Consider the following 11,046-nt stretch of genomic DNA (forward strand, 5'->3'; position numbering starts at 1 on the left):
TGGGAAGCTGGAAGGAAGAAAAAGCACAGTCATTAAATTTTATTTTTAAAGGAAGGACAAACACACTGCAACATTAAGGGCAAACCCAATAATATCTGCTTGCCTCTTCCAAACTCAAGAAGTGTGTCTCAAATCCCTTTTGAGCCAATACTTACAGTCTCACAKGTTATTTCCACCAGAAAACCAAGTCAGTGGTAGAGATGGGAGCAGCAGTGACAAAGTTCTGCTTCCTTGAGGAAGAACATACYTTCTTCAATATTTATTCAGTACTCCTAGCATTCTTCCAGTCTCTTTTCTATCAGAAAGATTCATTCCTCATTTTTTCCTCWGTCAACATCTTCAACCGTTCCCTTGCAGCTCTGACCACTTGTCTCTGCTTCTCCTCTGCTTTTCCCAGTCACAAACAAGCAACTTCTGGCTCATTTTCTGCTTCTGTGTAGCATGGTCTATATAAACTGAGTTATTGGGTGAAATTAATATCACACCATTTTTCTTACTCTAAAAATGTTTGTACTAAAAAAGTGACAAAGTTAGGCATGCCTCCAAGCAACACATTTCAGCGGTACAAAATGATTTTCTGCAAAGTCCAACTTTCAGAACAGCTCTTGGTTTTATAATGTCTAGCACAAGAGCATCTGATGTGAATTGGCTGATACATACGACTATAATGAACCTGCCTAATGAATAATACTAAGATTGGGCAGTTCTGCCACTTCATTTCCAACTGAAGCAATAATTCAGAAAAATACATTGTTCCAAAATTTGTTTCTTCATTGTAATGATAGTGTCTCATCTGCAGGAGGTGTAATGTGAATATATAACATTTGGACAAGAGAGGTTACATCTTTGCTCTCCACTGTTGTCTTCAGTGCTGGAACACAGCAATGGGTTTCCTTGAAAGCACAGCAGACAGCATTTTAAAGCAGCTTCTCTGGTAAAGAGGACAGCAGCAGATGTCCAATCCAGTACTTCTATCATGCACTCAGTGAGTTACAACTGGGGAGAGGTAAGTAGTCTTTAACCTTCAAAAAACATGATCAGAGTAACTGGAATATTGTCTTGCATCTGAACTTCAAAGTAAAATTAACACAACTTAGAAAATACTTAGAAAATATTTATTTACAATTTAAATAAAAATGCTTTTTAGACTAAAGATCTCAACTATAATGAAATATTRTTCTGGACTGATAGGATTCAATTTCGTGCCTCACAGAGATGCCCATGATATATATCTCTGCTATTACCAGTTACCCTCTTCTCTCTCCATAGTTATTAATACCACAGTTTACTTCCATATAGCATRGTAGAAGAAGTGTATGCTAACAAAATATACCTGAGTTCCCTAAGAAAATTACTAGATATGATGTAATGACCATGATGCATATGCTTGCTGTTTCTGGTGAGCTTCATGGGACAATGAATCATCAATTCCAGAGAAATGCTGTGTTGGAAAAGNAATGAATCATCAATTCCAGAGAAATGCTGTGTTGAAAAAAAAAAAAAAAAAAAAAAAACAACAAAAAAAAAAAAAAAAAAAAAAACCAAAAAAAACCCAAAAAAAAACCACCAACACAGCCGATTTTCAAAAGATGCAGGCGCGCTGTCTGTTTTCAAGCCTTGTCACTAAACCATTTGCAACTTACATTTGAAACAACACTCTAGAAAATAATGAGCAAACCAATGTACAGATATATGCCATAAAGCTTCAATGCATGTGGTCGCTTCACAGTAGGTGGTGTTACAGCTCTTCTTTTACCTAGTAGCTTTGGAAGAGGGTAGGGATTTTTCCAGCAGTTGTTTTGAATTGTGTTCTGCTGTTGTATGATAGCATCACTAGCTGAAACCTTAGCCATGAAGTCAAAGTGTAGCAAAGCATGAGAAAAATCTTTAGTACTGAAGGCCAACAATAAGGGCAACATGACTKTGAATCGTTATTTAAGGAATGAAAGACCCAGTTTTGCCCTTCTGGTATCAAAGGAATTTTCTCCTTAAGCTGTCTTRCTAAAGATAACAGGACTATTTAGTTAGTACCACTTGATATTCGTGAAAAGCAAAAAATATCTAGTAGTAAGAGGCAAACAATTACAATTAGAAATATTTATTATAAATGTCTTCAAAGACAAAGAAAGCAGTTCTCCTGGTACAAGATATGACATAATTATATACATTTTAAACCATTTATATTAGTATTACTGTAAGAGAACAGTAAACATTTGTAGCTCTTTACATCTTCCACCAGGAATAGACCAGAAAATATTATATGTATAATTTCCTAACGGATTAAAATTTGGAGTAGAGGTGAATACAGAAACAAGAGTGGGGAGAACATGAAATACTGTATTGCAAGAACTATGATTTATTCATCTTTGGACAGTTGTGTGGTGGTAAATGTGTGTAGCATGAACAGACACACTGTGCATGAGCTTGTAAGGATCAGGGCCCTGTGTACATTGGGGAGATGCCATCAAACRGCATGAACTAACAATTTTGGTTTGCAAGACAAGCTGCTACTATCATGTGASTTTTGTAAGGCTCCTCTTCTCCAGCTGAATGTGTGGGACAAGAAACCAAAGTAATTAGTCCATATCCTTTGCTTTTTTTCTGAGATAATTTTTCTCATTGGCTAGAAGTCTTTTTTTTTCTCAAAAGATACTTTCAGGCTTCAGGTTTTCTATGCTGTTCATTAAAACATTTGTACAGTAATTACAGTATAAGGAGCAAACAAATAATGCCACAATATTTTATCATATTATTACTTTGGTAATATTAAATCATTGAACATATCATTCATGATAGTACTATTTTCTATAGTATATTACCAGGAGAAGTAAACAGCAGCATTTTTCTTAAAAGCATAGCTGGTGGAGCATAGTTAGATTGTATCATGCAGGGACAAAGAATTAAAGAGCATAACTATAATTCTTACATTAACATGAGTGTTTGATTTTGTGGCTTTCTTTTAATGTAACTTTTAAGTTTCTTAAAAATTAGAGGAGGAAACTCCCAAAGCATCATGACATTGGTACATTGGGGCTGAAATGTTTAGGCTCCCCATAGAAACCACACCTGCTTGAAGCAGCATCTGTTTGGTTTTAGCAGTAGCTTATTCTTTGTAGGTGGACCAGCACAAGAACCGGTCTGCATGGTGGGTTTCAGTGGTAGTGGTGGCCACAGAGGATTCAGGGAGTTTGGCTATCACTCCAGAACCTGCCACACTGTGATTTCATGTGACAACTCTTCCATCTGTTCCTCTCAAGGGTGATCCATTGATCAACAGTGCTTCCCTAATCACCTGCCTCTGCCAACTRCCCCAAATCTGCCTCATTCCTTCAATTTATTTTAATTTTGTATAGCTTTTGGAGGTCTGCTGATGCAAACCAATGCTGGAGAGGCAGGTGTTTTCCCAAACACTGCCTGCAAAACAGATTGGAACAAAGGAAGAGTGAACCAGAAATAGGACCAAATCTGCCTGATCAAATGACAAGCACCAAGAATAAATGAAACCACAGATAGGAGGTCCATATCCTCCCATTACACCTGTAGAACAGGTAAGGAACCTGTTTTTCAGGTCTTGATAGTTGCAATAGCAGAGATGCTGAATTTCTGTGTGTCCTTCAGCTGTCTGCAACAGCAAATAGATTTTGTGCATGATTGTATGTTTTCAAGCTAATAAWCAGGAAAGTTCTATAGCACACTGTYACTTTCYTGCAGAGACGCTTTTTAATTTAGTCCTGATAGCTGATGGCTCTCCAAATCTACAGAGCCTAGAGATCCACTGTGAAGAGGCAAGGCTGTGTGTCTGCTGAGAAAGGATACAAATGGTGTTMGGTGAAAGATCCCTTTCACCTGAGCTGTGTGTCCTTCCAGGCCTGCTCATTCCACCCTCATCTTCACATCCTACACTCACCTCCACTTCCCACCATGYTTCTGCATCCTGCCCTCGTCTCTGCATCCCACCTTTGTCTCCACATCCTGCCCTTGTCTCTACATCCTGCCCTCTTTCTCAGCCTCTCAACTTTTCATTTTGCTGGGCATTTCACCTGGAACAGCTCCAGAATGGTCTGCTTGATTCTCATTGTTGCCATAATCATTTTATAGCAAGTTTCAAAAGYGCACTAAACTGACAGCATTGTTGTGCTGGAATGGCTGGAAAATTTCTGTACTAAGGCATATAGCAGTGCCTTAGTTTGAACTCCCATCTCCTAGAAGCCAGAATTTGGTTAAAACACACAACTCAAAAACTGAAGTCTAGTAATATCATAGTACATATATTTGAATCAAATCTGAATTTTTTTTCCCACCAGCTGAATGATTTAATACTTGTGTTTATTCAGTAAGATTGGTATTGAGCTGCTGTAACAGTAACTTAATGATGGCAAGCTCTGACTGCCAGGCAGCACTTTTTATAGCAGGTCATTGCTGTCTTCAGCATTTGAGACRAATATTGGATTCATTGGGAGATCTTTCAGCAGAAGGATAATAAGTTGAAAAGCAGCTCTGTCAAAGTGACTTTGCTGCTGAACATTTTCTAGTAGTCACAGAATCTGAAATCTGATTTATTAATTAAATCCTATCAGCACATGCTCTAAAGAAACCAGCATGGCTGAACCATGCCCTTCATAAGTGAGATTAAAGGACAAGAAAAAAAGTTTGTATAGTATGCCTCAGCCCTGATTGCCTGTAAAGGATGTAACTTGTTATTTTTCAAAATACACTGAATATATTTTCTTTGTATCTTGGTTTATTATGACCCGTGGGAGCAATTGTAAAACTGAAGCATGCAACAACTAAGTGAAAAAAATAACTGGACTAGACAGAAAGAGRTGGCATGTCCTGACTGTATTATTCTCTTACAAAGGAACAGAAAGGTATTTGGTCAGATTTTTCTCCCAAAGGGACAAAAACTTTGAAAGAATCTTTGCTTAAATGTTCATTGAGTAATTTTTCAAAAAAATTATCGAGCTAAATGACACATTGAGAGAAATAGAGCATGTCTTAACATGAACAAAGGAATGAAGAAAACCCCATTAATTAGCCACATGTAGCTGAGAGTATCATCCTATGACACTTCTACGGGATTGCTGTAAATAGTGCCTAGTCCCACAGCATGAGACAAACATCTTGCAGCCTGCTCTGTGCTGGGTGATTAGAATGCATTGAGCCTGTATGTTCAAATTCGTCCTTGAYAGGAAAACAATTCCTTGAGTCCTAGCAGGTTACACTGTACCCGGACATAGGCAGCTCGGTGCCAGTCTCTCCCAAGCCCCAGGCAGATCTCTCCTGTCTTTCATTTATTTTTTGCTGCTGTTGTGTTTATGCACCAGTCTGTGCTTCTTCCTGGAATTTKGGGTGGTTAATGTGCAGGGCTGCTTCCGCACCAGCAGACTTCTAGTCATTGAAATGAATTTGAATTCTTCATGCACTGGCAGCAGCATGGATAGTGGTAGGCTGGTGCCGTCTGAGGGAGATGAAGTGTTGGCCAAAGCTGCTTTTTTCCCCTTGTTGATCTGCACCTCTCTAAACCCCCAGCCAGGCCAGAGAGACATCCTGCAATGTGGAGCAGGCTCTGCTCTGCTCTGACTGCTGGGAGGGGAACACCCTTCCTGAGTGCCATGTTTTCCCAGGGCTCCTAGGAGCTCTGTCCCCACCACAACCTCACCATGCCCACCTACMTCCCAGAATCTGCCAGTGCCATTCCAGTGTCTCAGAGACAGTGACAGCACTTAACCCCTGGCCAAGGTGACAGCAGATTGGAAAGCACTGCATGCAGAACAGCAACATGGAGACAGCTGAGTTAAGTTCTGAATTACCMATTTCAGCAGTGACATGTAACAAAATCAGCACTGTCTGGCAGTGCAGTAGTTTACTGGGTATTACTGTGGCACGCAGCTACTGCCTAGCTCCACTTTGACCCAGCCCATATACTTACACCTTCTGATCCTATTCTGCCACACAGGAAAAATAATGCAGGGGCCTTTTTCTGAGTACTCCTTTCTTATGTCACAGCACTGTCTGGGAGCAGTCAGTTGTCTTTGGTTTCACAATCTCTGCCATTTCAAGTCTATAACTASTTCACACAGCCTGAGTAATGCAGTACTTTGGGCCTGTGGCATTACTTGCTAAGCCTCCTTATGGCAGAAAGCCCACCTCCATGTTGCACYACACTGTGGTGGTGCCATTGTAGCCATGACCCAGCTGCTGTTTGCTTGCTCCCCCATGGGTAGCACGGTCCTGGTTTTCCTGCTCTTTGTTCCCTGTGCGGAACAGGTGTCTCATCCAGAAAGGCTCATTGCAGTTGTTCACCACAGTTGTGTTTGTTTTGCTTCAGCTGCCCCTGTTTCTGATCATATCTGGCTTTGGCTATGAGGCTGTTACCAAAAATTGGTTTGAATGTCACCCCCTTGGGCACTGAATCAGTGGCAGAGGCTGCTGCCATGTACCAGGCATCCCCCCGAGAACAGCCCATTTGCATCCTTCTTCAAGCATCCTCATGACTCTCCACCTTCAGAAACCACAGGAATATTGCAGAGCAATTGAATAGCTCCTGGCATTAAACATGAACATGCTTGGTATGACATTTTGCCAAGAGTGGATTGGGATTTCATACAACAACTCGCTGCAGGTACTTACACACTCTGTTGGACATGAATGCTTGGCTAGACAACACATTTTGCCTTGGAGGAGCCRGCACAAAGCACGGATGCGCCAGCACCTGTGGGAGCAGATGGCTTCCCTGTTTTCCTCCAGACATCAAGGCTCCAAATCCACAGCACATCTCTTTCTGATTCACAAAAGCTGCAGAGGAACTGTCTCCTGTCAAATTTCTTCTCCTGCCTGGTRGGATCAGCTCCAAACTCAGCTACTCACATTGCATCTTTCATTTCTGAAAACTTATACACTAGAGTTTCAAACTAAAAGSTGAAAGTGGWGGGGAAACCCCAAGCAAACCACAGYATTTGTGACTAAAAGCAAGATGATAATCAGTGGTCCTTGAGGCCTAAACCCTTGTCTRTGAATCACCAGGGACTTGAATACAGACCCCATCAGGCAGCAAGGCAAGAGGCTGTGTATGGGTGGTCCAGCAACTGAATCTGGGGAGAACTGTAATACCAGAACTTTCCTTAAGTTTCTGAAATCCAAGACAGTCTGCTACATGTTAAAATACAGAAAACATGGTGAACAACTATTTCCAGCTCCAACAGAAATTTTCACTGACCTTTTGMCAACTACCTGCTGTATCACCTCCCCAGCTGGAAAAAGGGAGAGAATAGTTYCCTAACTCAGTAGACAGCCCAGGTTTAAATTTAGTAGCTACATTTAGAAAATACTTCAGTATTCTTGGATAGGCAGCTTTTTGCAAGTACTTCTGGCTATCRCTAGTGTCTCCTTAGGGATGAGAAAAGGCTGTACTAAATAGGATAAGAATAGCAACAGAGGACCGATACTGCTCCTGTGTGCAGGATGGGTGAGATCAATGTCATCTTCCTCCTATCTGCCTTCATAAATCATCTCCCTTTCTCTTTTCTTCCCYTTAAATAAAATGGGCAAAATGTAATCAGGGAACTTCAGCTATTAAAACAAGCTGGTAAGAGTTTTCATGCTCCTATTTCCTGACAACAGAAAGGACTTTGGATTTTATGCATAACAAAAGTTTTGGTCCACAATGGCGTGAAAATTACTTATATTCTATAGATTTGTTTATGTGGTATTAGGTAATTCTGCTTTCAAGAAGCACTTTCCTGTACATAAAAACATACCAAATCCTAGTGAAGAACATATAAAGAGAAATATAATTTTGCCTTAATAAATAGGTAAGATAAATTTGCCATTTGGCAGATCTTTGCCGAGCCATGCAGGAACGCTGCGGGTGTTTGGAATTCACTCCTATTGTCCCCAGGCTGAATTGCTTTGAAAAAGGTCACATGAGGAGGAAAGGAAGTTTTGACTTTCACATGCCTGTTATTGCTAAGGAAACCACTTCCTTGGTATTCACATATTCAGCATGTCTCCAGTTTTGGTGCTCTGACAAATGACAGCGTACTGCTGCATTGAGTAACAAAGAAGGGTGGAGAAGGCTATTAGACAACTTGATGTGTTTGAAACACCAGTACAGCTTTTGTACARCTGTCAACCTTCAAGCAGGCTCTGTGAGAGTAACCAGGGTCCTTTGTTAGCTGCAGATGGGACACCTGGAGTTTAGAAATGTGAAAAAACAGTTCTGGCCTACACCTCAGCAAGCTCAGGTATAGTTTGGAAGTTTCCTGRGTTGTAGCAATGGCAATATTCTTACACCTCTGTGGCTACTTGGAGACAAATTTTCTAATACAAATATAGCCGAGTTATTCTCTGTGTTGAATTTATTTCAGCTTTMAAGTAGATACTTGCCTTTTCTTTGGCATTTGGATAACAGAARCTGAGAATCCTTGGTATGTGGTGATTTCAAAGGTACTTGGATTTGAACTTCCGGTATGCAGGACTTTTCCCATTTTTCTGACTTCTTACTCAAGAAATTAGAAAGAGTGACAAGCTACCATTGGTCAGGACTGAAAATCTCTACCAATGTGAGGATTTTTGTAAAGATGACTGAGGTTAAATTTCTTTGAAATTTTATGTAGAAATTTCAATCTGACAAGAGGAAAATGTATTATAATTAAGCTTATTTCTACTTGGAGGAAAAAAGAATTCTAGTATGCCTCAGGATACAAGTGACTTCACTGTAAATATACAATAGCTACTGACATTACTGGGACCAAGCATGAAGCATGCACAAATCACAGGAAYTGAACAGCTAAAGCCCTGCTCAATTTTCTGAGAGGCTACTGAGCTTTTGATATGTCAAGATCTATTTGTCTAAATGTTATCTGTAAAGACAACATAATGTAGTGAACTGAGCCTGGGACTCAGGAAGCCAGAAATCAATATTCTAATCTGGGCCCTACCTCAGATGCATTTGGTAACTCCAGAGTAGTTGCTTAATCTCCCTGCATGYTCGCCAGAGATAAAACAGTTCAAATATAATAAACTCAACTGAATTGCTGTGCAGATTAGTTCACAGCTTCTGTATACTTCTTTGAAGAACTGAATTGTTATATAAATATTACCATTACATGCTGGACTTCTGGAGGTTTGTCTCCAGGAAAATGCATACCAAATATCTTTGGATCTGAAAATTCAGGGCTGTTTTCTGGCAGACGCCCTTGCCCCATAGAGGCTTGAAGCACGGCCTTGTGGCAGACCAGAAGGCACAGTGGTATCTGGCATGATATCATCTTTTCCCACCTCCCTTTTTACATGTTTTCTCCCAGAGAGCATCCTCATTTTYATTCTGTCGATGGCAGGAGTAGACCACACCTCAAAAGAAGTTATTTGCTTAATGCAGAAATAACAGAGAGAAGGACCTATGGCTTCTTTATTTAGAAAATAGTTGTGATTTCTCATGGGTTAAMATACTTGAAAACCTGCTACTCATTTCCCCCAATATAGTAATTTCTGAGTGAGCACCTTACTAGAAGCTTAGCTGAGCCATACTTGTGTCCAAGACCTCAGAAGGGTTTCCTGAGGTGAAAAGAAAGAAAAGTCATAATAATCTTCTTCAGCTTTTAAGAAACAAAACCAACAAAATAAATGAAGAAATTAACCARCCAACAACACCACAGTTTACCTTTTATAATATAGGAGAGAAGAGATTTACTGGCTCTATCTCTSTTCCATGCAGGAAATGAGTTCAACCTACAGAGGAYAAGAGCACCCACATCCTTGCAAATTGTGTACTTTTCCAGCCCAAAAGAGCAGTGGTTAACAAATTTCCTTGAAACTATGAGTTTTTGAAATTTTTAAATTGCTAAGAAAAAGCAAGTGCTGAAACAATCAGGTCTGCATTTAGTGGTGTATATATTTGTTTTACAGTTATTGCTACTTGCAGAAGGGAGTTGAGCACCTCTAACAGCCCAGGGCTGTGCCTCCTGTCCTGTCAGCCTTCATGACGCTGTTAAAATACACAGGCTGTAGCTGGCAGGTGGTAGTTAYACCTGAACCTAGGAAAGTTTTTGTTCCAGGAAAGGCTGGAAATATTTGTTATATTCGGTGGTGAGGTAGCAGGGAAGGTAGAGCATGAGGGGGATGCACTCATGGCAGCCAGGGTTGCTAAGCACACAGCTTTGCTATGCCACTAAGCAGGCAGGACCCGGCAGAGCCATTAAGTCTGGAAGAGGCTGAGTGTTTAATAAGCTGCATGCTACCATGCATTTACATAGCTTAAGTTGTAGTAAAGCCCTAGCAGGAAAGGGTCAAAAGTGCAGGGCTGGAGGGCTTTAGCCCACGCAGACCGCATTGTAACCCATCCTGCCCTCAGCACTAAATAACTTAGGGAGGAACCACAAGAAAACAGCCTCATTCCAACCAAGGAGAACCTTAAAGGCCAAAACAAGAATTTAAAAAATGTAAATTTAAAAAATAATTGAAATTATAGCCCATGTGACCAGGTCTGGCAAACTCAATTACACAGAGGTTGCAGGGTATGTACATGCCCCCAATAAACCAAGCGTAAGGAGTGCAGCGGAAAGGAAAATGAGATTCCCATCCTTTGTGGCTTACAAGTCTAAAACAAAATGACTCTTTGCTCACCCTATGTGCTCTTAAGACTTTAATGTGAATCATCTGACACTTACTTAATTCCCAGTATGCATATTTAACTATTTCCCTGGGCATCGTCTTCACCCTGAAACTTCCAGAGACCAGAGTCCTGTCTCAGGCAGTGACTCCCTGCAGCAGGCTCTCTGTCCTCTCGAGTCTCTCCCTCATTAGCAAAGGCTGTTTCAATACAGAGCTACTGACTTTGGACAGGACAGCCCAAGTCTGATTTCACTTCCTCTAGCATAATCACAGAATTCAGTGACTGTGCTTTTTGCTTTTCATTTATACTGACGTAACTGAGATTGAAATCTGTCCCATAGCAAATATTTATCAGAGCATATCAAAGGAAAAGCAGACCAGAGGAGAAACAAGCAAAACAGCAAGTGCCATTAAACTTTGCCAAGTTAGATTTCA

This window comes from Malurus melanocephalus, unplaced genomic scaffold (assembly GCF_030028575.1).
Source record: "Malurus melanocephalus ecotype Western Australia unplaced genomic scaffold, MMel_1.1 scaffold_4, whole genome shotgun sequence".
NCBI lineage: Eukaryota > Metazoa > Chordata > Aves > Passeriformes > Maluridae > Malurus > Malurus melanocephalus.